The sequence below is a fragment of the Lepidochelys kempii genome, chromosome 26, assembly GCF_965140265.1.
Source record: "Lepidochelys kempii isolate rLepKem1 chromosome 26, rLepKem1.hap2, whole genome shotgun sequence".
In the NCBI taxonomy this organism is placed as follows: Eukaryota; Metazoa; Chordata; order Testudines; family Cheloniidae; genus Lepidochelys; species Lepidochelys kempii.
In genome coordinates this window covers 1,240,479-1,267,492 of record NC_133281.1, presented here as the reverse complement: position 1 = coordinate 1,267,492, position 27,014 = coordinate 1,240,479, and the positions used below count along the sequence as shown (strand labels likewise).

The 27,014-nt window shown below is 46.7% G+C and overlaps 1 protein-coding gene across 5 annotated transcripts in view; it reads right to left on the bottom strand.

Annotated features, from left to right (window-relative positions):
• The window catches only part of ZMAT4 (zinc finger matrin-type 4), a 424,404-nt gene that overhangs the window by 51,045 nt on the left and 346,345 nt on the right, over window positions 1-27,014 (bottom strand). For all 5 annotated transcript variants that reach the window (XM_073325308.1, XM_073325310.1, XM_073325309.1 and 2 more), the window contains one exon: window positions 9,749-9,843. The gene's annotated coding sequence lies outside the window, so the exon portion shown is untranslated. The remainder of the gene's footprint in view (window positions 1-9,748; window positions 9,844-27,014) is intronic.

Below are 27,014 nucleotides of genomic sequence, written 5' to 3'. Positions count from 1 at the left end.
GGTGCCTTGCCCCATGTGTGCACAGTTATCTCAGCCAGGGCAAGATGGGTGTTAAAAGGCTGCAATTTCACAGTCACTTTGCACGAGTGTAAATGATGGCACAAGAAACATGGCAGTGGAGACACTGGCCCCTGATGCTGCCAGGACTATTGGATCCACAGAATAGTTTTCAGATGTAAAATATAAATCAGAATACATTTGTGACGAATCATTAAAAGGGGTGGGGAGGAAGCCGCTGCAATTCTGGCACATTCAGTAGATTTCAGAACAAGAGATATTTCCCACTTTATAGGTAGTTGTCTTAGCTACAACAATCTAGTGAAACACTGGAATGCGTTACCTAGGGAGGTGGTGGAATCTCCTTCCTTTGAGGTTTTTAAGGTCAGGCTTGACAAAGCCCTGGCTGGGATGATTTAGTTGGGGATTGGTCCTATTTTGAGCAGGGGGTTGGACTAGACGACCTCCTGAGGTCCCTTCCAACTCTGATATTCTATGAATCTGCAATATAAACTGTACTGGGGCAGCAATGGTTGTTGAAAGGAGAGAAAGATCAGATCTTTTGGAAAGAGCTCTGAATAACCCTCCTGTTATCAGGAATTTAAAAAAAATATAAACTAAAATTTTATTAAATTCTATTTTTCCCCACATACCCTTTTAAAGTTTTATGATCAGCTCCATGCCTTCACAAGGGAAGTCTTTAAAGTATGCAGTATGCAGAGAATTTCCATTATAATTCAGTGTTTCTTGCAGGTCTGGTCTCTGCTTCTCAGGAGTTGCTTTAAACACTGCTAAAAGGCTCCAGTTGTAGATGGGACCTTTAAGGGGATGGAAATATTTTTTACTCCTTGGATCAATATGCTGAGATGCCAACTTTATCTTCTGTGGTGTTGTCTAGATTTGTGAGCGTGCACACAGGATTTAGGAGAAAGTGGCAAAAATCAGGACAATTCTCTGTGGGAATCGTTAAATGTAGCTGCTAGGGGGCTGTAATGAGGGAATTCCCCCTACCCTCCCCATTAGGGTACTTAGTTTCTCATTTTGTTTTTGTAAGTCTTAGGACACAGCAGGCTAGGAAGAGATTTCTCTTGTGGGTATTCTGCACAGATGTGCTGTTTACATTACTTTCAGAAGATGGCTATTACAGCACTGGAGTGTTCATTGTACACTAATTACAACTAATGAGGAAAGCCAGTGTAATTGCTAAAGTAATTTGTCTAGTTTAGCACCTGCTTTCAAGCAATATTAACAAAGCCTCATCAAGGTCAATGAAGAGGGAAGATGCCTATTCGATCACCCAGTCCCAGTGGAGAATCGCTTCCTACAGTACATAGCCTAGTGCTTTGTTCAGGCTACATCAGCCTGTTCTGATGGAACGTATCGGTTCTGTTTCCTCGGAAAGCTGTAAGTCAGGCAATCAGTTTTTTAAGTAAATTACTCACAACCAGCTACTTAAAAGGTAAAAAGCAGATATCAAACTAATGTAAACCACTATATTAGGAATTTTTAAAGAATAATCACCTTAATCTTAATTCAAAGCATAAACCCAGTGAGTAAGTCGGTCAGTCCGGCATACAGGCCGCTTCAAAACAGCATTTACCATTGCATTAAAAAAGTGCTTTGCTGTTTCAAGCTGCAAATCTGATGCAGTGATACCTGTGGTACTTCCTGCTCCCCCAGGTCCTCCGAGCAAATAGCACTTTGCAACCTTTTCTTATTCTATCACCAGATGGCAGCAGCAGCTTGTGGTTTTTTTAAATTGAGGGTGAAAAGCTGCTTGATTCCAAGCCGTGCAAATGCGTTTAGGGATCGTTCATGGCATGAATTAAAAATGAACACCAAAAAAATTAAAGCATTTCATATATATATTACACACACACGTGTGCGCACAAAAGGAAATTCCTTGCTAAGGAAGAGAAGCTGATCATGGAAGTAGGATCTTCCATGCTTGTGTTCCAATTAATCCGGGCAAGCTATCAAAGGACAACATTCTTCCAGGGAAAATCACCAGGTCAAGTCAAGTCTTTCAGACTAGACCCTGTACTTGTGCTGGGACCAGCAGCAATCCAGTCTGAACACAGAGGTTTCCTTGTTGCTCTGCATTTTATTATGTGCTGCTGATGGACAATTTTATCTAGTGATTACCTATCTAAGCCTATGTAAATAGATGTTACATCTGCAACTGGGCCATAATTACTCACAGCTTTCTCCAGCTTACAAACACTGTAATTATTCCGTCACTAGAATTATGCTCAAGTCTTTCAAAACTGTCCTGAGAGAGGACAGTGGATGATGACAGAGAAGAGAAATGAGTAGACCATGTGGGAAGAAGCTAAAACAATTGACTAGTTGTCAGGGAGTCTGGTATTAGTTTTTAAATGGTCCATTAAGCACCTGAATGTACTTGCACCCTCCCTCCAGTCTGAACTGCGTTGATTAAATAAGCATTAAGATCTTAGCAGGACAACCATAAAACCCCAAGTTATTCTTGTCACACATTGGTAAGGATGGAGTTCTGGGAATGTGTCATTTCACTAGGACAGATGCCCTAGAACAAGGAGGAAAACTGCGCTATCTACTGCATCTCCTCTGGGGCCTTCCCCTTGGACATTCTGTACCAGCTCACACTGAGTCACGTTGGCAGGTGCTACACTGCCCATCATCACGGACAGTCACAGCATCAGTGCAGGTAGCTGCTGTCCTTCGGCTTTGAGACTTGCACTGCATGCAGCAAAGGGTGATGATTTCACAGCTGAATGAGAGTTTAAGACTGTGGTCCCCTGCTACAGGGGAACTTTTAAGCAGGAAAGAGATCCCTTGCAGGCTAGCTCCCTGCATGGAGGTCAGTTCTACCCCACAATATTTCTCCTTTAAAATGTCTCCTGCACCCCTGGCAGAGGCCTGAGAATTCCAGCCCCCTTGTACCACCAAAGCCCTGCCTGCCACCTCCTGGGTTTAGAACTCAGCTGATCTCCCCTTTGAAGCCGATCCACTGAAAGGAGGTCACAGCCTGAATGGAAATGCAGAGCGTCCACCTCTGGCCCATTGGAATGGCTTCTGTGAATGCCTCTTTGTACGAGCTGACCATAAAGTAGCCTGTGATTGACAGAATCATTAAGGAATATTCTCTGTGCAAAGATAAGAGCGAAGGTCCTTTCATGGATTGGTAACTGGTTAAAAGATAGGTTTCAGAGTAACAGCCATGTTAGTCTGTATTCGCAAAAAGAAAAGGAGTACTTGTGGCACTCAAGTACTTATGCTCAAATAAATTGGTTAGTCTCTAAGGTTAAAAGATAGGAAACAAAGGTAGGAATAAATGGTCAGTTTTCAGAATGGAGAGAGATAAATAGTGGTGTCCCCCAGGGGTCTGTATTGGGACCAGTCCTAGTCAACATATTAATAAATGATCTGGAAAAAGGGGTAAACTGTGAGGTGGCAAAATTTGCGGATGATACAAAACTACTTAAGACAGTTAATTCCAATGCTGACTGTGAACAGTTACAAAGGGACCTTACAAAACATGGGAACTGGGCAACAAAATGGCAGATTAAATTTAATGTTGATAAATGCAAAGTAATGCACATTGGAAATCATCCTAACTATACATATAAAATGATGGGGTCTAAATTAGCTGTTGCCACTCAAGAAAGAGCTTGGAGTCACTGTGGATAGGTCTGTGAAAACATCCACTCAATGTGCAGCAGCTGTCAAAAAAGCGACCGGAATGTTGGGAATCATTAAGAAAGGGATAGAGAATAAGACAGAGAATATCACATTGCCTTGGTATAAATCCATGGTACGCCCACATCTGGAATACTGCATGCAGATGTGGTCGCCCCATCTCAAAAAAGATATATTGGAATTGGAAAAGGTTCGGAAAAGGGCAACAAAAATTATTAGGGATATGGAATGGCTTCCAGATGAGGAGAGATTAATGAGACTGGGACTTCTCAGCTTGGAAAAGAGACGACTAAGGGGGGATATGATTGAGGTCTATAAAATCATGACTGGTTTGGAGAAAGTAAATAAGGAAGTGTTACTTACTCCTTCTCATAACACAAGAACAGGGGTCACAAAAGGAAATTAATAGGCAGCAGGTTTAAAACAAACAGAAGGAAGTATTTCTTCACACAAAGCACAGTCAGTCTGTGGAACTCCTTGCCAGAGAATGTTGAAGACCAAGACCATAACTGGGTTAAAAAAAAAAAGAGCTAAATGTGTTCATGGAGGATCGGTCCATCAGTGGCTATTAGCCAGGATGGGCAGGGATGGTGTCCCTAGCCTGTTTGCCAGAAACTGGGAACGGGCAACAGGATGGATCACTTGGTGATTCCCTGTGCTGTTCATTCCCTCTGGGGCACCTGGCATTGGCCGATGTTGGAAGACAGGACACTGGGCTAGATGGACCTTGGGTCTGATCCAGTAGGACCGTTCCTATGTTGTTCTTAAAGAATTTCTGCCTGAGTTTCTAACAGCTCGATTTGCAGAGCCGCTGAGCACCCTACATGTCTCACTGAAGTGAATGGGTGCTGCAGATGATCAGCACCTTTAGGGAAAAAAAAAAAACCACCTGACATCAGCGCCCCCTTGTTCCATTTGCCCAGCGTTTGCTGGCATTGCCACCCACGAGATCTTCACCCCCAGCCAACTTCTCCATGCCACAACAGCTTTGGCAGGGCCACCTTTCCTGCCGCGTAAGGAGAGAGTCAGGGTCCTTTGAAATCGAGGCTTTATTCCCATAAGGGCAGCCAAGAGATCAGCACAAGGCAGCTTGAATTATTACAGCTCCTTGATAAGTTTCATTTTGTGCCCTCTTTTGCCTTATAACTGCGGCTTAGGAGAAGAGGACATCTCTATAGACTGTTTACAGACAACTGCTTTCAGTCGCTGTCAGCCAAACCTCATTCAGCTAGATCTCAGGCCAAGACTAGCTGCTGCATGTTTTATGTATGAAATATTTCATATTGATGATTGTCTCGGTCTATTAGATTTCAGCCCCTTTCAGAAAGCCAGCATGAACGAGAGAGAGAGAGAGAGAGAGAGAATGAATCACTCCAGCTAAATGAAAACCTATAATAAGTATTCTAAGGGCACTCATGCAGATTGGCACTGCAAGCAAGATGTATAGGGCTGTCAGCCTCATCCACATGTACTGCAAAACTGTGGAACAAACAGCAGATTAACAGCAATCACAGTGTCAGGAAAGAATCCCAAGACTGGAATAAGAGAGAGCATACTGGTGCTGTTGAATGTATTCACTACAGCTCCAAAGTGCCCCACGGTCTTTAATGCATTTATCCTCACCCCCTCCCCTGTGAGGTAAGGCAGTGCTAATATCCCTGTTGTACAGATGGGGAACTGAGGCACAGAGAGACTACATAGCTTGCCCAGGGTCACACATGGAATTAGTCTGGGGCTTGGGAGACACAAATTGGTTAGTCTCTAAGGTGCCACAAGTACTCCTTTTCTTTTTGAGGATTGACACCATAACCACTCAATAATCCTTGGTTTCAGAGTAACAGCCGTGTTAGTCTGTATTCGCAAAAAGAAAAGGAGGACTTGTGGCACCTTAGAGGCTAACCAATTTATTTGAGCATAAGCTTTCAGGAGCTACAGCTCACTTCATCTTCCTTTCTAGACTAGGAAAGCTCAGACACATCCTGATATGGGGATACCCATTTCCCTTGCTCCCCAAAAACATCAGGCATTTCTCCACCAGCTGCCCATCTCCAATAAGGAGGGAAACTGGACTACATCCTCACTAACTCTTTATAAAGGCCTCCCTCCTCCGGCCTCAGGAGCCTTTGAATTCAAGCAATGCTGCCAGCAGCTCTACCTCAAAGTGCCTTCTCAGACAGCTCTGTGCTTACAGCATCCAGGGAAGGGAACAAAAGCCCTCCCAAAAGAGCAATACAGAAAGTTACTTCAGAAAGTATTTTTCCAGTTCAGAAAGGGAGGTGGGTGTATTGGGAAAGTGTCTCTGGAGCCTGCAAGAGAGAAGGAGAAGGCAGATAGAGAAACTTGAAAAGGTGGGAGAAAACTAAAGCCATTTATTCAAAGGGCCTGAGGTTTTTGTTTTGTTTTGCTTTTAAAAAGAGGGGAAAAAAATGGACCTGATCCCAACCCAGAACAGCCCATTAGTTTTTGCCAACTTCACAACTCTTCGCAATAAGTTTTTTTTTTTTTTTTTTTTTAATTACTGCTTCTGAGCTAAGCTGTGTACGGGCATGCAGAGTTTGCCTTGTAACATGTTATTTTATTGGGGAGAATGGCTAAAATCTCTCCACCTTCTCTGCAAATTGTTCTCCCCCTCCCCCCCCCACAAACTCCATGTGTCTCTGCTGTGTACACAAGCCAGAGTGGTTACTGAATTTGGCTCTTGTTTACCAAGTACATAGAAGAGAGATTCCTTCAACTACACACAGACAATTCAATCATCAGACTCAGTTCCTGCAAAGAGACTCACCAGCTGCTGAGATTTTGATAACATCTTCAAACAAGGAAGATTTGCACAGACCTCACCTAGCTTTCTTTCATGGCATTTTGGGACAGCTACTTCACTAGAGCTTTGATTCATTTTTATCTTGTATTCAAACCACTGATCTCTCTCATTGATCACAAGATCCAGACATCACAAGGCCTCAGCTGAGCTGTGATTGAAGGTACATACACAGTGGTAAATTATTTAAGGGGCCCTATACCTAAAAATACAATGAAACAAAGTATTTTAAACTTTAACAAAGACACTATGCTTTGTCTATGGTGCATTAGCCATTTCGCAAACTACCGTATAAGATTTTCATTTAGGTCAACTGTAAATGATCTCTCTCACACACACCCACACACAAACTGGTCTCAACCACACTTGATGCCTGAGGCCTTTTTAATGTTGCATATTGGTCACAAAGGACTAATACTTCATATGAAGGACTCTGGGCCAAGCAATCCCCTCTCACACATAGTGAAAGATTTAAGAGCTGAATACATGCTAACTAGAGAGCAAGGCATTGTGTAGGTGTGACCGGAGAGAGGAATTGCCCTTTTCTTTGTGGCATTCCACCTGGAGAATCAGGTGCGTGGGTGGCTATCACATAACCACTCCCCAGTGGTGCTTCTGACACGCATTGGGATTATTCAACCAGATTCATTTCTGTACTTGCTATGCCAGCCAGCTCCTCACAATCCCTTCACTTCTTTTCTACCTTACTCTGCCTAGTATAGGGATAGGAAGTTTCTCAGCAAGCAACAGCACTCCCCCATTCTCCCCACCAACTGGAGGCGGAAGTTGAGCAGAATTTCAATCATGAAGCAAATGAGCAATAACAGAATGTGTCACGCTTCAACTTTAAAGCAGCTGCGGCACCAGACCAGCTCCTCTAGTGCCCAGTGCCACAGAGCAGAGTGGCCAGGAGCAGCAGCGGCACTGTGACTGTTACACTGGGTAGCATTTTGCCTCTTTAATTAAGATGGGCTGGGATTCCTGCCGGAGGACAAAGACTAACAACCATCTCGGTGTCATCCCTGGTGGAGGATGACGACAACCGAGTGGAAAGCAGGCTAGAACATTAACTCCTTGCTACAGAAAGCAGAGAAGTGATTTCAGTTTGGAACAAGCGTCCTTGTGAGTCTCAGGCCAGCAGCATGATTAACATCACATTTCCAGCAGACAGTCACAAAGGGGCCTGGGAGACAACTTTGCTGAGAGGCTGGTGGAAAATGACTGGCGGTGAAGTCAGTTACGATCCCTTTTTCATACATAATCACCAAGTTCAATTCTTTCCAGCCTGAAAATCCCCTCCATACAATATATTTCCACATCTGCAATATACCACATTCTGTTCAACTTTGAAAGGGGCTGTACTGAGGGTCATAGAATCCTAAAAGATCAGGGTTGAAAGGGACCTCAGGAGGTCATCTAGTCCAACCCCCTGCCCAAAGCTGGGCCAACACCTACTAAATCATCCTAGCCAGGGCTTTGTCTTGCTGGGCCTTAAAAACCTCCAAGGATGGAGGTTCTACCACCTCCGTAGGGAGCCCATTCCAGTGCTTCACCACCCTCCTAGTGGGATAGTGTTTCCCGATCAAACCCTGGGCACTGCTCAGAGCCTTTCCCCCATAAAGCTACACTTCGTCAGTGCACTGGATGCAGAAAAGACACAAGCCACAGCATCTCCCAGTTTAACTTTCCCTGGCTGTTGAGTACATGACCGTTCTAGACAGGCACTGCTACCTTCACATCTGCACTGCGTTGGAAAGTAGACTCCCAGCTCCCTCAAGAGATTAGGGTAATTAAAAGGGCTGCTGCCCATGCATCTATTTGTAGTGCCCCAAATTTCATGGAATGCATTATAGTACGAGTGATGCTCACAGCCACACCCCTTCAATAAAGTGGTTCCCCACCTTATCCAAAACAGAGAACACCAGAAATACCAGGAAGAAGGTAAGGGGTGTTGTTCAAAAGCACCTTTTACCAGCTAGTAAAAACACTTGCTTGGAAATTGATTTTATTCTCCTCCAATTGCTGGTCCCTCCAGAAGAATCACACATGGCAGCATAGAATGGCCACATGCATTACAGCCCCTTTGCTTCTTCAGTGCATCATTTGAGTCTCCAACCTTCCTAGTAGCCTTTGCACCATTCTTCACAGAATGGCCCTGCCCTTACGTGATCGGCAGCAGTTCAGAGAATAAAGAAAGGGAAATATTCCGCAGCTACACTGCCCCAATGAGCCGTGCTCCAAAGCACATCATGCTGCCCAGGACCTGACACACCAGGGCTTTGGCCATTTGGAGACTGAAGTTTATGCCAAGCTGCCCTGGAACATCCCTTCCCAGCATTGGGATAGGAGGCAAACGCCTTTGCTTTAAAATCCATGTGCGTAGCACTCTAGTAATATACAACACATCCATATTAAAGTAAGTTTGACTCAAGAGAGGGCAAACAGCGGAGGACCAGCTTTGTCTGAACATTACCGAAAGCGAAGGAGCGTCCCTAGCTGGCAGCCTCAACCAGAAGCTGCATCACATTAACAACAATCCCAGCACAGCACCACTCTCACCCTCCCTAGGTCCCACCATATTGTCAAACACCGATACAAACATAGGGCCTGATCCTGCAGAGATTTACATAGACCCTTCCCTTAGCTTCCAGTTGCAAATCTGCAGGATCAGAGCCATGTCACATTAACACAGCAGCCCCAGCACTGTGATTTGAATCGCTGTTTTGGATGGGGAGTGGGGGGTAGATACACTGAGCATGTCTTTCTTTGGAGAACTTTTGTCCTTCACATCCGTGTGTGTTTTATGGCTAGAAAGAGCTTAGAACTACTGGAGAGGACCCCTCAGAGCAAGGTTAGAATAACTCAGTCATTTATTTTGTGTTGATGCAGTTCAGCACCTTTACGTGGGCGAGTGGGGGCTTGCTCTATGAAGCCTGACCACCCTGTATGTTTTAGATCAGGCATATAACACAAGCACACACCTAAAGAACAAACCTAGGCCCCAGCTCTGCAACAAGCTCCACACAGATGGTCTCCCCCAAACCCACCTGATTCCCCATTGACTTCAGTAGGGGTCCAGGCAGGCTCAGCAGTCTGCACACGCAGAGTTCAGTGCAGGGGCAGGGCTTAGCTGATTAACCCTGGGTAAGAAACATTTCCCAGTGAGGAAGGCACCATCTCCACCCAACAGCAGCAGGCTGACCTATGGAGGCAGTAAAACCACAACTATTCATAGATTAAAACAGTTCCTACCAGTCACTTGCTCCCACAAGGTCAGAGTCCTTAGAGAATCCTTTGCTCCCTCCAGACTTCAGACAACAGCCAGCCTGGGATCCAGTACATAACCCCTGAAAAGGAAAAGGAAGCGGTATCAGGCTAATGAGCCCCAGTGAGAAAGTGCTCTTCCTCCAGCTGAGAGCAATCCCAGCCCCCTCTAACTCTGCTGAATACCCAAACCATAAAGTTGTATTCACCTCTCCCAGGAGACCAAACCCACCAATAAAAAGACCACAAATCCTGTAATTTCACCCGAGCCTCCTTGCCTGGCCGCCCACATCAGCTCACGCTGACCAGCTGTTGCACTCTCACAGCTGGGGGCAGTTCTGCTCTGATAGCAGGGAGGGGCTGGGAAAGACTCCCCAGAGCTGCACCAAACAGGGGAGCAGTTTTCCCTCCCTCTCACAGAACTCACCCTCCTCTTGGGAACTGCTAAACCTGTCCCACCAGACATGCTTATCCCAGAAACACAATGCATTTAAGGATCAAATTATTTGCTTTTGGGATGCACCAGATGTAAGGTACAGAAAGGAAGAAAGAACAATCCTAGCAGTGGATACTCTTTAGCTGCTCTAAAAGGCTTTTGTACGCCCCCAGGCCTCCTTTCACATGACACCAGCCAAACACGCTGCTCGGCTCTTCATGCACGCAGCATATTCCCCAGGAGCCAAGTACTAGCATTTACACGGGAGTGCCCCAGGATAGTTTGCCTCCCTCTTGAGTTTGAGGCATGGGGGGAGTTTTGTTAAACAAATTAGTAGGTTTTCTGCACCCTCACCTCAAGCCTTCCCAGGACACAGGGCTTGCCACAGCCCGAGGCCCCAGTCCTGCAATGTGCTCATTATGGAGCTGGAGGGAAAGAAAGTTGGCAGGGGGCCCCCAGTTACAATGTTGGGGGACAGCTACTGGTGACCTCCAGAACTAAAAGCATAAGTGGTCACAGCCTGAGCTAAGAGCTGTAACACACCCAGAGCTTCTGTGGGCTGGGGATCGCTAGTCCACACTGCCCACGGGGTTACCTGCTTTCTCAGGGCTGGGGAAGCTCAACTCATACACGTGTGGCCCACAACAGTTTGAATCCCAGATGAGCCACCGCATATGGGTGGCTGCCATTTTGGCCCACACTAGGCCAAGGGGATTGAACTGGGGACCTCTTCAGCTGCACACAGGAATCTCTATAACCCAGACACTCAAACTAAGAACTGTACCAGACCCATATCTCTGTGGGTTGGGCCCAGAGGGGGACAGGTTACACTGGTAGCAAATCAAGCGCGTCTCAGCCCTAGCTTCATCCTCCATCCTTTTCATCAAGCACAGTCCTGGTCACACTTAGCCAGCCAGGGTTTTGTGCCGCACTGACACACAGGCCTGCCATCAGCTCCACTTTCTTTGCTGTGACTCTATGGCAAGCAGCCGCTGGCAACAGGTGTGTGTGTAAACAGCCTCACTAAATCCACGCTCTGGCAAATGGCCCCTGGGAGAACTCACTGGATACTATTATTTTACTGGGCCCTGTGTAATTTAGCCCCCTCGTTAAGCTCCCCTAAGCCCCGAATTGTTTCTATTATTTTTCCTTGCAAATAAAATAGAAGAAAATTCAGGGGAGCCTAATGAGGGGACCTAAATTACACAGAGCTTCCTGCTGCTTTGGGCTGAGGAATGCAGGCAAATCCACCAGCAGCTTGCTGTTTCCAGGGACTGGCCGTAGAAAAGACTGAAGCTTCTCCCCAACACGCCTCCTTCTCCCCAGAGGGATGAGCCCTGAGCCTCCAGCAGCCTCGACAACAAACAGCCTGTGGCCGTCACCCCCTCAGGAAAAAGGCAGGCTGGTGTAGTGGTTGGGGCTGTAGCTGGAGAGCTGTGTTCAGTTCCCTGATGCATCAAGAGATTTTCTACAAATCTCTGCAACAGTCCCTGAAATATTTCCCACCATTTGCAGCCTTTCCTCCTCGTGGTGGAATCCCAGCCTCAGTCCCTGAGGGCACCTCATACTTCCTCACAGGCAGCCCCGTAAAACCAGAAGCTTTGCGGCTACCTCCTTTAGCGCTTTGATTCTCATGGATATTTGAAATTGAACAATGTTGTAAACATTTGGATTCCAGATGCCTCCCGACTGTATTTATCATACTCGGCTCATTTCCTGGCACTGGGGCCAGCACAGGCTTCAGACTACTCAGGTGAGTTAACACACTGTGTATGGATCGAGCCTGCGCTCCCCTCCAGCAGCCGGTTTCCTTTTGGGGTTTTCGGCACAGTTATTTTGTCCGTCAGTATCAGCGTAATTAAAACCCCCCATTATCCAGGCCCTGGCTGCCTTACAAACTTCTCATAGCCATAAAAACATCCCCTGATCAACTTTCCTCAAGTGCCCACTGGGGTTGTAGCAACACCCAAGAATCCTTTGACTACTTTTAGGGACCTTAAAACCAAACTGTGCCCAGGCCAAAACATGTGTATCGTTCCCCTCTGCATATTCTCATCCCACACCAGAATTGTCACCTTTTGTCCCGATTTCTCTCTTTTATCTGGCAAGCTCATTTTAAAAAAAGCCTCTCTGTGGCCTGCTTAACTGCTAAACCAGGAGGCCAGTGCCTTGTCCCGTCAGTTTGATCCTTCTTACAGAAATGCCCAGAGGCGTCAAGTGTCTGGTTACTCTTATGCTGGATTCCAACCTGCTGCACAGTCTCTTTGCTCATTCTGTCCTGAAAACTGTCTGCGTACCAGAAGTCTGTCAGAGTCTGTGACTTCATCCATCCCTTTATTGCCCAGGTCTGCTCCTCCCTTGCTGTGCTCTGAGGAGTCTGTGACAGTTCGGGGAGGGGGCCCTGCAGGAGATGCATTCAGTAACTCAGCTGGTCAAACTCTTCCCCTTCGCTGCTGAGTCTGAAATGGCCCAGAGGCCACCAGCAAGCCTCTTTGATTCTGGATTTCGGAAAGCCTTAACTGGCTCATTTCTTACTCTCTCCTCTCCATTGTTCTGGGCGTACATCACACACAGTGCAGTGCAGTCATTCCCTCATTTTGGATTATACTCAGCTGACCTTTATTTGTGTATTATTTATTTGCTCCTCCTTTGGAATAAGTGGGCCTGGGGATCTGGTCACCTGCAAAGTGAGATCACATACTTGTGCTCAGTTTGCAAAGTGGCTTGGAGCTGAGGGATTGTTTGTTTTTTTGAGGGAGATGGGGATTTTTTAAAAATATGTATTTGGGACAGCAGAAGGTGGGAGTGCTGGGGGCTGGAGCCATGTAGCTATAATTCCATCTCCTTCCCCTCACAACTTTTCCTAAACCCCAGCAAATGGAGATTTACTGCAGGATGCATCATTATGACAAAACTGCAATGCATTACATCTCCCACTCTTAAACAGTTGTGGCTTTCCCATCTCCAGCATCTCTCATCAGAGGACCTCAAAAGACTTAAATAATGAAAACTAATTACTCACAACATCCCTGTGAGGTAGGTCAGTATTATCACCCCCATTTTACAGAGGGGAAGACAGAGGAGGGAAGGTGACTTGCCCAAGGTTATGCAGCAGGTCAGTGGCAGAGGAGGCAACAGACCCCATCAATGTGCTCTGACTGCCACAGCCTATAAGGCATCCCCCGAGCTCTATTTCAGCTCTTGAAAAATGCAAGGGCCTCATTTGGTCCATGTGTGACTCTCAGAAATGTAGAGGCCTTCATCTTCGATATCTGAATTACTGGCCTCACTGGGAACCAATAATCCATTCCAAACCCATTCATCCTTCTGGGATGTGTCAGCAGGAGGTGGTGGAATCCCCATCATTTGAGGATTTTAAGAACAGGTTAGACAAACACCTGTCAGGCATGGTCTAGATAATACTTAGTCCTGCCATGAGTGTAGGGGACCAGATCAGATGACCTCTCAAGGTCCCTTCCAGTCCTACACTTCTATGATTTATGAATTAAAGGACATGGTCAGGCCAAAAAGTATTAATTACAGCATGGGAGCAGTGATGGAGGAATGCAAGAATTACTAGATGCCTGAAGTGGAAGGGGAAGAAAAAAACCAACAGAAGAGCTGTCTCTGCACATACAATTAGTATAAGGATTTCTCAGCAATTAGCATGGCCAGTGACTCCTCCGATGTAAAGCCTCTGACGCAGTAGCAGAAGGACAGCTGTCTCTTTTGTTCTGTTCCTTCAGCTGTGCAGGGGTGATGTAGCTTTGGAGAGAGCAGCATCACAAAAGAGTAGCTTCCAGCTGCCTTGCTGTGAAGGGAAGGGCCATTCCAGGCAGGAGGTGGATTGCACAGCACCAGAACTGCCATTGCAACTGGCAGAGAGGATTTGTTCTCTTCAGTCTGTTCTTGTTCTCTGCACTTATAAGTAGGATCTGAGGCACGCACTGTACAGCAATGGGCATTGTTGCACCTTGCTGAGCATCATGAGAACATTTCAAGGAACATAGATTCAGATGCTGAATAATCAGTGCAATGGAAACGAGGAGAAAGAGTCAGACACACTCCTTCCTGCTAGATTAAAGAATCTAAACTACTCCATCACTGAGATAATTAACCCTGTCAGCACCCTCAGACCCCAGAGATTAGGCAAGCCCCTCACTCAATGGCTGAGTTCCATTATGGTCAAATACAGCAGGGAGCATTTCACCACCATTTTGTTGTTTTGTAATGTTACAAATCCTGCTTAATGTTAAACTCCCCATTGTTGTATCTTCTCCCAGCTGGGAGGGTCCCTGGGAACTTGCCCTTCAGGGGTTCTTCAGAATCCTGCCAGATCCCTGTGCTGAGGTTGAGGTAGGATGGTTTAGTGGACAGGGCACTGGACTGAGACCCGGTTTCAGTTCCTAGTGCAGACACAGATTCCTTGGGTCAGTCACTTACTCTACCTCGGGCCTTAGTTCCCCATCTGTAAAATGGGGATAAGACTTCCCTACTCTACCCTTTAATGACTGAGGTCTGAGATACTATGGTGATGAAGACCATATAAGTTCTCAGATACAGAGAACCCATGCTTTGTGTGCAGTTTGCACAAGTCACTCTATGGTGTCCTGTCTGTTTTGCTGCTGATTATTGACTCCTAGTGGGAAGAAATACCTGCTCTGTTCACGTTTTTTTGGTGTGTTTATGCAATGTCTGAAGATGCAGGAATAGTGCGGTAGAGTGACAGGCAGACGTGCAGCACTCAGGCTGCTTTAGGGGAGTGAGCACAGTAATAATCTTACGAGATAGATTCTCTTAGCATTTTATATTTTCAAAGGCTGGGAAGTTAAAATGATAGGCTGGCCTGTGCTGAAAAACCATTCTGTGTTGCTCTACCTCTTGTATATGGTCTGTACTAGAAACAACTGCACCAGTTTAAAGGTGATTTATCAGATGGAAAGCACTACCCAGAAGGATCTTTGGATATGGGCTATATTGCAGTCAGTGAAATCTCTGATGTGGAAAAATTTCAAACAATACACTGTGGCTGATATGTCACTGTTAAAGTTGTTGGAGAAAGAAGGGAACTAGAGACTGAAATTTAGTGGGGGGGTTGGAATAAAAATTACTTCATGCAGGGAAAAAACGTGATTTGGAAAAACAACTGGAGCTAGAAATCAGCAAGTCTTAGTGAAAGTCTGTTCTTCTTTTAGCAAGTGCAGCCAATTACCCTCCTAAAGTGATGTAAGTTGCTTGGTATCTTTGAAACCTGCATTTCCCAATGCCCTGCACTAAACCCTCATATGAATGACTTAGTTGGCAGTAACAAGACATTCTGCTGCTGGCAGCTAATGTTTTACAGGGTTCTGGGGCACAGCAGGAATTGCTTTCCTGCATGTGCAGAGACGGATTTAGTGTATAACAGGAAACAGGACTGTGTTTGCAGCTTCATTGCTGGAAAATGCGTAACCCAATGGAAGGAAGATATTTTGCTCCCTGTATTTTCTCCTCCAATGACCTGATTGCCTTTAAATAAACTATAGGAATCATGGTTAGAAACATGGTTGCAGGTTCTGGGGATGGCCAGTTCTTTCGTGGGGTTGGGGCTGTGGGCCCAGAGCATCTCTTAATTCCACCTGTCAGCCACTCCTGCAGCTGGGGAGGAGCAGATGGAGGGTGCATCCCTTTGGAGCTCACTAGAACTTCCCCTGCAGGGGTCAGTGTAGAGCCAAGTGTTGAAACTCCACTCCCAGCTAAGAAGGTTGACACCAAAGTTGCTTTTCATAGATTCATAGATATTTAGGTCAGAAGGGACCATTATGATCATCTTGTCTGACCTCCTGCACAACGCAGGCCACAGAATCTCACCCACCCCTCCTGCGAAAAACCTCTCATCTTTTGTCCCATGGGGTCAGTTTCTCACACCACTGCTCCTCCTGAGAGTGGCCACATCTGCCATGCTGACTCAGTGGCACTCTCTGCTGGACCTCTCCAGCCATCCTGCATTTTTAGCTGGCCTTCCTAGTGCACTGGGACATGGCAACACCATTCTAAGTATAAGCTCACAAAAAACATCCCTGGTACTGGCGTCTAGCACAGAGGGGCTGGAAAGCCATCTGAACTGGCCCCTGGGAAATTCCCTTCGCATAGGGGAATGCCTTAACTAGTGTAAAGAGGAGGAGACAGCTTTATTCCACCCCCAGGGTGGCTGCATGTTGGAGGAATAGCAGAAGGGGAGGAGGTATGGTCAAAGCACCAGTGTGCTGGCTGTGGAGTGGCTCCCTAGTGGCCACGTAGCACAGCGTAGCATGAAGCAGCTCTTGGGCTACGGTAGCTGACGATGGGGACTGCGCAGCGTTCCAGACACCCCCAGATTCAGGAAGCTACAAAACCAGCACCCAACCGTTTTGCTCATTCCCCTTTCTGAACGGAACCGAGCACAGCTGGCCTGCATCCCTGGTTGATGTTGATGTTGGCCTGGATCAACATCAAAACATCCTACATCATTTAGCAGGACCTGCTTGTGCCATTCACAACGACGACGCACCTTGTCATCTAGACGCACTTCACATGCTGTGTGCACATGTGCAGGAGTATAAACCAGAGGTCTGCAATCTATGGGGCAAGCCCCCCTAGGGGGACACGGAGTAACATTCCGGGGGGGTATGGCTGGGGCCCGGACCAGCCCCCACAGGGGGTGGGGAGGAAGCGCCACCTAGCTCCGCTCCTGGTCCTGGCCGCCTGTCTTATGCCCAAGGTCTTGGTTGCCGCCCCGTGCCTGTCCTGCACCTAGGGTTCCGGCTGCCTACCCCGCCCCGCACGCACCTACAGGCTTCAGCCCCTGGCCAAGGGTCCACTCCCACCCACAGCTGTGGCCCCAGCCTCGGCCCCATTACCCCTGTCTGCGTCCCCCCCCTCCCGGAGCCGCAGCCCCAATCCTGGATCCATGGGTGGGGGGAGAGGCACAGACAGCACTAAGGGGCAGTGCAAGGTAAAAAGTTTGGGGATCACTGGTATAAACACACTCACAGGAAGCACTTCTCCCATCACAAACATGCAAGCACCTCTGCAGCAGAACACAGCAGCTGTTTAATAGTTTGCAACAACACGCATGGCAATTTCCAGGTATGCCGCTACGTACTGTAGTGTAGACCTATTCCTAGACAGGCAGTGAAGAAATACCTTCACTTAGTTCGTAATCTCCTTGGGGCAGGGACTGTCTTTTTGTTCGGTTTGTACAGTACCTAGCACAATGGGAGCCTGGTCCATGGGGTTATGGTAATACAAATAACAAATATCAATAAGAGAGGACAGAGATATGAAAGACAGATTTTCCGTAAATAAGTTCTTAGTCTGCTTGCATACTACTGTGGTAATGCTTTTAGAACAGTCTAAGCTTTACTCATAGTTCGCAACTGATACCAGGATTTAAACTAAATCCATGAACATGCCCCATTCTTATGACACCCAAGCAGATGCGACTCCAGTTCTTTCCTGTTTTAGGTTCGCAGCCAGGGCCTGACTGCCTGTCTGCAGACACTCCCTGATGTGGCATCGCTTTCTTTCCACATTGTTGCTCCGCATTTGCAGTTCAACATCTCTGGTGTGATTACATAAGGGGTGCCAGCTCCATAGAGTCTGTATTGTGCTCTGATTGCTCTGTATGAAACAAGCCCTTCTCTGGTAGCAAAAGCCCGCCCCAAATTGTGTGGGCATCTCACCTCAACTGAACAATCAGCAATTGTTTGGGAACTTTAACTACATGAAATCTGTGGTACATACATTAAATTTAATGAAGGGAGAGTGGGTGGATGACTGGAAATTATTTATCTAAACATTTGGAATGCCCTTTTTTGTCATGAGCTGGAGTTTTAATCATCATCTGGACTACAAGCATTTTAATTCTGCCATTTGGAGAAAGCTCCAGATATGCAGTAGCTTTAACACCTGTTCGTAAAGTTAGTCACTCAAAACTAATAGTCACTAGATAAGGGCCAACAAGCCATCTAAGGCTATTTCAGGCAGACATGCAGATTCTATGAGGTAATTCATACCAGGGTTCCCAAGGGTACAGATGTCAGACTGATTACTTAAAAAGAAAGCCACTCAGCTATCATCCGCACTCAAAGAATGTGTCGTACATACTAGGCTCTGCTTCTAAATATATTCTGTATTTACTGTATGCAAGAACAACAGGAAACCTTCAGGAAATACAGAGGAATTACTCAGATTTTCACCATCAACCAGTGATTCCAAACTGAGCCATTTTCGGTCTGGCAAAAATGGAATATGTTCATGGTTTTAACTTCTACAGATCAAAGAATCTTTACCTCCACAGACAGCAGCCCGACAGCCGCTGGTGTAAGACAAGTTTCAGAATGAGCTGTTGTATCAAGGAAGGAGGACAACACCTGTTCATCATTGGATGCACCTGCTTAAGGCAATAATCAGCAGGGCCACTTGTGCTCTCCATTTCCAAACTATATGCTTGCCAAGAGTTGATCATTATTCACCTGCATTTTGGACACGAACTCTATGAGCGTATACAAAGAACAGAGCACTGATTGCTAAATAACGCCTCCAGAAGCACAAAGAATGGCAGCTTTAACAAGGCTGACGTCAGCAGCTGATCAAATTTACTGGCAACGGGCGAGGAAGCATGTTTATGCCAGCCAGACTGGGCTGTCCTCATACCGGTCTCCAGTCATCATTCCTCACCTCTGTCTTATTACTCAGCTCTCACATTTATTAGTGTCTAAATTGCTAGCTGCATTTAGCTGCGGTAACAGATTAACCTTTCCTGAAGCAGTAGAGTGAATAAACAGGTCCCGGAAGCAGTAATTTACTTACTCTTCCAGCACTTGCCAAAGCAAGATTCTCTGTCTATGCTTCTATGCCCTTCCCCATAGTATCTGAGGGGGGCTGTGTTTTAGGGAGATCAGAGACTTTTGTCTGGGTCTGTTCCTAAGAAGAACCTCCTTGTAGCCTCTCTTTTAGAGACCTCTGTACTCAGAGAAAGCCTGCAGCTGCCTGCGGCCAGTGATATGAAAGAGCCTAGTAAACTGGGGGTATCATCAAAAAGCTTCCAACTCCAGATTACAGCCAGCTCAGTATTAACCAGTCCAGAGAGATTTTGAGCAGATGGCCACTGTCAAATTCTTGGGACGTGTCATAGGCCGTGCTGGAGAAGGCTAAAAAGAGGGAGGCGCTCATCTAGCAGCAGATGACATTACCTTTCAGGCACTTCAGCAGCCTCTGTAGAGAGGTTGCGACAGGAAGCTTGCTACGAAGCCGTGGCTCGAGCCCTGCCACACAGCAGTGAGATGCGAGTGCTGGGGAAAGCTGTAGAGCAGTCGATGGACGTTTTAGATTCTTGCCGTCTTCGTTCAAGGCTCCATGTTAAGTGATAGGACGAGGCCGGCAACGAGGATATCCATAGCTGAACCCAGAAATTGCCTCCACTGGCACTGGTTCACATCCAGGGACTTTCCTGGTACAGATATAGTAGGATGGAAGACGATGAACTGCGAACCGTGCTTGCCAAGGAATGCCCCGGCTTGTCTGGCAATCGCATGGGCATCAGAGATCACTAAGATCACCAGTGACTGACAAAGCCTGAACATTCAGCCAGACCATCGTAAAGACCTGGCTAGAGATCGATCTGGGTGATGCATGAGCTGCAAGGATTCTATGTCTCTTTGGGATTTGCCTCGATTGTGATCATGACGATGGTGTTCTGGGGGTGTAGCTCAGAGCAGGAGAAATAGACGAGTTGCAGACTCAGGGCCCACTGCAGCATCCTGTGACTGCCTCCTATTCTAATCTCTTCTACCCTGTTCTCTCTGCTGGCTATGGAGTAGCACACTGTTTCCTCGCAAAATCTGAACCTTGTAAACACTGTCTTTGTGACGGGCACGTTTCTTTGTTGTTTCTCCCCAGTGCAGACAGGAAGAGAGAGATTTGCCGAGGGGCAGGCTTTGTTGGGATTAGATATTAATCAGGAACCCTCTGCGTTCCCCACTGGCTTTTCCTAAATAAAAAGCTGCTTTAGCAAATGTTTTTAAAATGTATCTCTGTGTTGTTGGGGTGGACTCGCTTTCCGCACTATGGTATCTTTCCAAATATCTCACGTAACTCATTAACCTCCAATCATCCTCTGTATTCTCTTCTCCACTGATAGGAGCATTTTACTGTGTTATTTTATTTAATTTCTGCATCGGGTCATGGAATCAGAGATTTTTACACACCGTGCCTATGCCTGGATTTGGGAGTTGTTTCTGTCGGTGCAGTTAAGCTCGAGCCGGTTTCCCCACAGAACTCTGACAGCGTCCCTACGCAAGCAACATGAATTCTTCTCAAGCGGCGTTTAGAGTAGTGAAGAGGTTCCAGGCATGTGTCGCTTATCTCAGGAATGTGACAGAGCAGCTGGCACTGCTGGAGAAATGTAAACTACGCAGCACGGAGCTGTCCTGCCCATCCCCGTCATGGGCCTAGCTAGTTGGCTGGTCTCCCCTCCCTGGCTACGGTGCCAGAACAGCAGTAGATCCCATAATGGCATGTGGCTGCTGCTTATGCATGTAGCGTGGTGATGTGATGCTCCCGAGTGCATTGTGCCACTCTCTCAACCTCAGGCCGTTGTGAACTTCAGACTGCATGTGAGCGTCTTGGCTGCCTGAAGTTGGGAGCAAGGCATAATCCACCCAGCTGCGCCACAAAGCCAAGCGACATGCACAAGCATCTGCCTCAGCACGGCACACAGCGATAGAGGTGCCCAGGGACAGAGGGAAGTGGTGGACATTAAATGTGGGTTGTCAGGTTTCAGTGAGGCCCCTATTACTCCAGCAGGTGCTTCCTCCTACCCTGCTGGAGTAATAGGGGCCTACCCTGCGTGTGTGTGCGCGTGTTGTTATTGACTCCCTGTGCAGGGGGGTTTTGTGAATTGCACAGAACAGCACAAATTAGAGAGGGAAACGCCTGGTTAAGTCCCCTCCAGTCCTTCCCCCGAGGCAATGCAGGATTGCTCCCTACAACACATTCCCTAACATTTTGTCCAGCCTGGTTTTAAAATCTGGTTTAAAATCCCATCTCTTCTCTGAGATGATGATGCCACAAGCTAGCAGATCTCACTGCCAGCAAGTTTGTCCTGCTATCCAGCCTAAACTATCCTGTTTCTTACCACACTGGGGCTACAACTTGGATGATATCACTGGTGATGAAACTGATAAGGTAGGAATGGATAGGGGAGGTTAGAATAGGAACAGGTCACAGACATTATTCTGTATGGGTGTAGACTATTCTGCCAGGCCAGACTCCATGGGGACAGGTGAGGTATAAATGACTAGGCAGGGGAGGCATAAATGCCTACAGTAGCCTCTGTGGTCCAGAACACAATGCGTTTTTTGGTGGAGGGAGAGGTACCTGTCCCTTTTCCATGCAGCCCAATAAGTACACACAGGCTCAGTCTACACTACAAACTTATGTTGGTATAATAAAGTTGCTCAGGGCTGTGGAAAATCCACACAGGGCTTCTCTGTTGACATAGCTACTGCCTCTCAGGGAGGTGGAGTACCTACGTGGACAGGAGAAGCTCTCCTGGCCTGTCAGCAAGGATAGCTTCTTCACAAAGTGTTGGTGCTGCACTGGTGTAAGTGTAGACGAGCCCAGAGTCATAGAGTATCAGGGTTGAAAGGGACCTCAGGAGGTCATCTAGTCCAACCCCCTGCTCAAAGCAGGACCGATCCCCAGTTTTTGCCCCAGATCCCTAAATGGCCCCCTCAAGGATTGAACTCACAACCCTGGGTTTAGCAGGCCAATGCTCAAACCACTGAGAGATCAATGCTGCTTTGCAAAGGCTGAGGCTAGCGAAGAAAAGGAGTGAACACCCAGGAGGCCGTAGGTTTAATATTTCCAACTTTTTATTCCTTATCTATTTGTGATTTCCCCAATCGTAACAGAGTCTCCTACCCTCTTCAAAGAACATCACCTCCCAGGTCCACAGGGAATTCTACATTACAAAGTGGCCCACAGGCCTTGCGAGTTGCTTGGCTCACATAGCTCACTATGCACAGCTGGATGTGGAGTGAATTCCTTTCACTGTTGTCATTAGCATTTCTGCCCGAGTGTTTTCTTTGGAAAGTTGCTATCTGGGGATATTAAGTTCCCAAGAATCTTGTTCTCCAGCAACAGACTTTTGCTGCCTGCTGGGGGATGATGCTTTCAGTTCTTTCCTGTGCAGGTCAAAGTGAAGAAAGGACTCTACAAACGTGCAGGAATTTCTTTTCTGAGGACTCCCAGGCTGCAGGTGGTTGAAGGCTGCTCACCAGCTGGGGCTGTGCGGTAGATAGAGGATTTATGTGCACACACCAGAAAAGCTTGATCAGCCCTCACCCATTTACATGGGAGATTTACTTGAAGAGGACTTGATGCATTCCACAATAAAAAAAGGAAAAAAAAAAGACCTCTTATTAAGATTTTTGTCATCGTTAACCACTTGGGGGTTTGAAAAGGAAATTTAATTATTTCCTTGCAGCTTTTTCCTCCATTGCTACCCATACTAGCGTGTTATAGGGTCTCTCACAAGTGCTGGATTGTGGCAGGGAGGTGATGGACTCTCTCTATACTGAGAGACTGCTGAGACTGAACCTAGAACAGTGGTTCTCAAAGCCGGTCCACCACTTGTTCAGGGAAAGCCTCTGGTGGGCCGGACCGGTTTATTTACCTGCCGCGTCCGCAGGTTTGGCCGATCGCGGCTCCCACTGGCTGTGGTTCGCTGCTCCAGGCCAATGTGGGCTGTGGGAAGGGTGGCCAGCATGTCTCTTGGCCCGCGCCACTTCTGGAAGCCTCTTGCCTGCTGCCGTGTGGGGTTCTTGAGGGTCACTGCATGTCTGATTCCAAACCCAGGCCATCCAGGAACTCAGCGGGTTTGAGAATGCTTGTTTTGACCCATTTTTCTTTTGGGCCCTCTATGCAAACAAGAGTAGCAAGGAGCATGACAACTTCCCTGTCCTGCTCTAAATCCCTTTTATATGGCTGACCAAACTATTAAATCTCCTGACCTTAGTTGTGATCTGGCCCACATCTAAACCACTAACCAGTGAATCTGATGAAGCCCAAGAGCAGGCTATGAACTTATACATGGTAGAAGCGTCTTTAACCACAGAGATCACATGTCTGTAGTGAAACCACAAGTCCAGTTGCTGACTGGTTCTGTAATAATGCTGCAGTAATGGCCTGTGGAATTTAAGCCATTGAAAGACATAAATGCTTTCATCAGATTTTATGTCTAAACCATTTGGACCAAATTCTGTCCTGTTTTACACCCCAACCCATCTCTCCTGACATCATTAGGACTGAGCTGGCTATATGTGCCGAAATGGGCCCTGTATTTATACGTCTGAATAAAGCTTTTTAACCTATAAAGATCAGAGTAATGGTAGCAAATTGTAGTAGACAATACCCAACCCAGGGTGTAATTATGATCCTACCCAGCCTGTTTGTAAGTTGTAGAGGGAGCGTATACAGTTCCTGTCTCTCTGCCTTTGCTAGATGACAATCTTAAGTCCACTATACATATATTTGCACTGGGCGACTTTCTATTCAAACAGCAGGTGTAAAAGCAAATTCTAGTCTGATTAATTTTTTTAGGCAGCTGCTGCTAACTTCAGAGCACTAATGGAAGACAGGTTGTTTTTCTACTTTGTTTCTGAAGGGCTCACAAATCAGAATCAAAGTATTAGAAGTAAAACTTCGTACAGCTGCTTAGCAGTTTGCTTTCCCAGGGGTGACATGTCTACAAGCGTGTTCGCAGTTTTTGGAAAATCGTTCGGTATAAGCAACTTTTTTTGTTCCTTTCATCAGAATTACCGGCTTTTTCTTTCAACTGTTTGTTTTTTGTTTGAACTGTGACAGCATAAATAAACCGCCCTAGCCGGAGACAAAATATCCATAAATTAGAGCCACCACTTAGTTATGATTCCAGAGCAGAGCTTTACAATGAAGTCATGACTTCCCGGTGAACAATGTATCAATCTGAATATATAATAATTAAGTGAAAGTACACGTTGCTGTAAACTTCTGGAAAGTACCAGTTGCTATGGTTGGTTGGTACAGGCACTTCTGGTACATTGCCATTTTGAAAGTGTCAATTAAAAAAAAATAATTCACATCAGGGTCATTGTTTTTAAGCCACGCTTCAAATAGCTCCATCCCTCTAGGCTGGTGCATTGGTGTGAAGTGCAGCCAAGTTCATAGAATCATAGAATATCAGGGTTGGAAGGGACCCCAGAAGGTCATCTAGTCCAACCCCCTGCTCAAAGCAGGACCAATCCCCAACTAAATCATCCCAGCCAGGGCTTTGTCAAGCCTGACCTTAAAAACTTCTAAGGAAGGAGATTCCACCACCTCCCTAGGTAATGCATTCCAGTGTTTCACCACCCTCCCAGTGAAAAAGTTTTTCCTAATATCCAACCTAAACCTCCCCCACTGCAACTTGAGACCATTACTCCTTGTTCTGTCATCAGCTACCACTAAGAACAGTCTAGAGCCATCCTCTTTGGAACCCCCTTTCAGGTAGTTGAAAGCAGTTATCAAATCCCCCCTCATTCTTCCCTTCCGCAAACTAAACAATCCCAGTTCCCTCAGCCTTTCCTCATAAGTCATGTGTTCCAGTCCCCTAATCATTTTTGTTGCCCTCCGCGGGACGTTTTCCAATTTTTCCACATCCTTCTTGTAGTGTGGGGCCCAAAACTGGACACAGTACTCCAGATGAGGCCTCACCAATGTTGAATAGAGGAGAATGATCACGTCCCTCGATGCCATTGGCCTTCTTGGCAACAAGGGCACACTGTTGACTCATATCCAGCTTCTCATCCACTGTAACCCCTAGGTCCTTTTCTGCCGAACTGCTGCTGAGCCATTCGGTCCCTAGTCTGTAGCAGTGCATGGGATTCTTCCATCCTAAGTGCAGGACTCTGCACTTGTCCTTGTTGAACCTCATCAGATTTCTTTTGGCCCAATCCCCTAATTTGTCTAGGTCCCTCTGTATCCTATCCCTACCCTCCAGCATAACTACCTCTCCTCCCAGTTTCATGTCATCTGCAAACTTGCTGAGGGTGCAATCCACACCATCCTCCAGATCATTTATGAAGATATTGAACAAAACCGGCCCCAGGACCGACCCTTGGGGCACTCCACTCGATACCGGCTGCCAGCTAGACATGGAGCCATTGATCACTACCCGTTGAGCCCGACAATCTAGCCAGCTTTCTATCCACCTCACAGTCCATTCATCCAGCCCATACTTCTTTAACTTGCTGGCAAGAATACTGTGGGAGACCGTGTCAAAAGCTTTGCTAAAGTCAAGGAACAACACGTCCACTGCTTTCCCTTCATCCACAGAGCCAGTTATCTCGTCATAGAAGGCAATTAGATTAGTCAGGCATGACTTGCCCTTGATGAATCCATGCTGACTGTTCCTGATCACTTTCCTCTCCTCTAAGTGCTTCAGAATTGATTCCTTGAGGACCTGCTCCATGATTTTTCCAGGGACTGAGGTGAGACTAACTGGCCTGTAGTTCCCAGGATCCTCCTTCTTCCATTTTTTAAAGATGGGCACTACATTAGCCTTTTTCCAGTCGTCCGGGACCTCCCCTGATCACCATGAGTTTTCAAAGATAATGGCCAATGGCTCTGCAATCACATCCACCAACTCCTTTAGCACTCTTGGATGCAGCGCATCCGGCGCCATGGACTTTTGCTCGTCCAGCTTTTCTAAATAGTCCCGAACCGCTTCTTTCTCCACAGAGGGCTGGTCACCTCCTCCCCATGCTGTGTTGCCCAGTGCAGCAGTCTGGGAGCTGACCTTGTTCGTGAAGACAGACAGAGGCAAAAAAAGCATTGAGTACATTAGCTTTTTCCACATCCTCTGTCACTAGGTTGCCTCCCTCATTCAATAAGGGGCCCACACTTTCCTTGACTTTCTTCTTGTTGCTAACATACCTGAAGAAACCCTTCTTGTTACTCTTAACATTTCTTGCTAGCTGCAACTCCAGGTGTGATTTGGCCTTCCTGATTTCACTCCTGCATCCCTGAGCAATATTTTTATACTCTTCCCTGGTCATTTGTCCAATCTTCCACTTCTTGTAAGCTTCTTTTTTGTATTTAAGATCAGCTAGGATTTCACTGTTAAGCCAAGCTGGTCGCCTGCCATATTTACTATTCTTTCTACACATGGTTTGTCCCTGTAAACTCAATAAGGATTCTTGAAAATACAGCCAGCTCTCCTGGACTCCTTTCCCTCTCATGTTATTCTCCCTGAGGATCCTGCCCATCAGTTCCCTGAGGGAGTCAAAGTCTGCTTTTCTGAAGTCCAGGGTCCATATTCTGCTGCTCTCCTTTCTTCCCTGTGTCAGGATCCTGAACTCAACCATCTCATGGTCACTGCCTCCCAGGTCCCCATCCACTTTAGCTTCCCTTACTAATTCTTCCTGGTTTGTGAGCAGCAGGTCAAGAAGAGCTCTGCCCCTAGTTGGTTCCTCCAGCACTTGCACCAGGAAATTGTCCCCTACACTTTCCAAAAACTTCTTGGATTGTCCGTGCACCGCTGTATTGCTCTCCCAGCAGATATCAGGGTGATTGAAGTCTTCCATGAGAACCAGGGCCTTCGATCTAGTAACTTCTCTGAGTTGCCGGAAGAAAGCCTCGTCCACTTTATCCCCCTGATCCGGTGGTCTATAGCAGACTCCCACCACGACATCACCCTTGTTGCTCACACTTCTAAACTTAATCCAGAGACACTCAGGTTTTTCTGCAGTTTCATACTTGAGCTCTGAGCAGCTT